This window comes from Echinops telfairi, unplaced genomic scaffold (assembly GCF_000313985.2).
Source record: "Echinops telfairi isolate 266 unplaced genomic scaffold, ASM31398v2 ScPeMD7_7469;HRSCAF=8507_1, whole genome shotgun sequence".
In the NCBI taxonomy this organism is placed as follows: domain Eukaryota; kingdom Metazoa; phylum Chordata; class Mammalia; order Afrosoricida; family Tenrecidae; genus Echinops; species Echinops telfairi.
This window is the reverse complement of record NW_022111373.1, coordinates 85,344,868-85,346,786: the sequence shown is the minus strand read 5'-3', so window position 1 is coordinate 85,346,786 and position 1,919 is coordinate 85,344,868.

Below are 1,919 nucleotides of genomic sequence, written 5' to 3'. Positions count from 1 at the left end.
AGAATCTACATATAGCCTCCTCCCTGGGGGATGGACAGCAGAGAAGAGGGCGGGGGGAGACGTCGGACAGTGTATCATATGACAAAATAATAATAATTTATGAATTATGAAGGGTTCATGAAGGAGGGGGGAGTGGGGAGGGAAGGGGAAAATGAGGAGCTGATATTAAGGACTCAAGTAGAAGGCAAATGTTTTGAGAATAATGATGGCAACAAATGTACTTATGTGCTTGACACCATGGATGTATGTATGGATTGTGATAAGAATTGTACGAGCCCCCAAGAAAATGATTAAAAAAGAAAAGAAAAGAAAAAGGAAGTACAGTGAAAAGGTTCGTGTGTTTCATTTGGAAAACGAATGAACAGTCCCCTTGAAGCCTGGCCCGCACGGGACTATTGGCCTAGGGATGCCGTCAGACCTGGAATCTGCATGCAGGCCAGACGAGAAGGGGCATTTGAGAGCTAACCCCTCCCTCTGTTCGTCAGAGCTGTAACGTGCATTCTGAGGCCGCACAGCTGAACTGGAAGCCACTTTTCTGGATTCCGTAAGCGTGGTTTAGGCACAGTAAGCTGGTGGCGAGCTCTCTGCTCTGCCCCCTTCCTCCTGCCTCACAGCTTCTCAACCAAGCTCAGACCTTGCCCTTGACATCCACGGCGCTCATTAGTCAGCACATGCCAGCCCAATGGCCAAGTGTGAAAATAAAGTTATCCTGGGACACAGCCGTACCCTTTAGTTCCCATGCTGTCCCCACTGCTTCCACGCCCTAAGGAGATGTGAGTGGGTACGGCAGAGACCGTCTGCCCGGCAAAGCTTAAACGGCTTTTTCACTGGCTTTTCTTGAAACAGTTTGCTGCCCTCCGCTCTGGGATATGTCGGTCACTGGGCCTTGCCTAGTCCATGCTCCGTCTCTGCCTTTTGATTCTTTACTCTGTCTGCCACGGGGTCTGTGTCCGTCTCTCAACTTGAAGCCTGGCACTCTAACCTGGTTTCTGCCACGCCATCTCTGAAGAGAGAGGTGATTTCTGAAACCATTTTCTAGGAGGTCTAGAAACCCAGCGTGGTGCGGAGAGCCCAGACACTCTCGACGCTAGATCCCAATGCCAGGGGGCCAGGAAGCTGAGACTTTTAGGTGAGATGTAAGAGCGAACATCTCGATGAAACCCAGAGTCCTCGGTTTCAGAAGACTTTCTGGAGCCCCTTGCCAAGAGCCTGAAGAATGATACAGCCACACTTTAGTTCAGATGTGATGCTGCTCCGAAGTGAGGACTGACTAGCGTTGTACTTTCCAGAATGGGCCATGGTGTGTGTCTTGGGTCTATAACTAGGAGTCCTGGTGTCACTCTCAGGCAAGCATTGCATTACTTACCGCAAGGTTGGTGGTTCTAACCCACCAGCTGCTACCTGGGTGAGAGCTGGAGCTGTCTGCGTCTGTTAAGATCTACAGGCTCAGAAACCGGATAGGGGCACTAGGGGTTGGAATTGGCTCAACGGCAATGCGTTTGGGTTTATTTTGGTGCTCTGGCTTTATAAAGAGCTAAAGGCAGCTTTAGACTGGGTGTGTGTACAAACATTTATGATTTTAATATTCCTGTCCTAAGATTAATGTGTATTAAAAAAACCAAGCACATCTAAGCTCCAATTTTATGACTAGGATTGCTTAAAAACCCAAATCCACTGCTATGGACTCAACCCCAACTCACAGGGACAAGGCAGACCTGCGCCTTTGACTTTCTGAGACTGTAACTATATACCGAAGTAGAAAGTCTGGTCTTTTTCCCACGCAGCAAACCATCGCACAACCTCTGCACCACCAGGGCCCCTGGCATGGGCGAAATGACAGCGAATCAATTCACAGTTGGTTTTGAATGAAGTAGTAGGTGGCTGGTGAGGCAGCGGCTTGGGAGACTCAAGTCCTAACA